Genomic DNA, 375 nt, shown 5'->3' with positions numbered 1-375 from the left:
TGTTTGGCTTGGAGGCGGCCTGGGTGAGAGTGTTTTGGCATGGAAAAACTTGTGGCACTTGATGTTTTCTGCCCGGCAGGGGATGAAATAAAATAAAACAAAACTTTGGAGTTATAAGGGGCTGTTTTCCTCTAAGCAGCAAAATGCTGGGGTGGTTTGGGAGGAGGAAGGCGTTGGCATGGTTTTGCTCCTGTTTTCAGAGTAAAAAAGCATGTTTTGGGGCCTTTTAACTGGCCAGCCTGCTCTGGAAGAGCTGGTGGCGAAGGGGATTGAGATGAAGCTGTGGCTGGAGTGAAGGAAATGGGTCTGACCTGCTGCAGATTGGTGATTTTCAGCCCAAACCCAGCCAGGATGAGCCTTTGCCCGAGCTTGAGC

This window comes from Haliaeetus leucocephalus, unplaced genomic scaffold (assembly GCF_000737465.1).
Source record: "Haliaeetus leucocephalus isolate CR32 unplaced genomic scaffold, Haliaeetus_leucocephalus-4.0 Scaffold517, whole genome shotgun sequence".
Lineage (NCBI taxonomy): Eukaryota > Metazoa > Chordata > Aves > Accipitriformes > Accipitridae > Haliaeetus > Haliaeetus leucocephalus.
The sequence above is the reverse complement of the archived record's forward strand: the minus strand, read 5'-3'. Positions refer to the sequence as shown.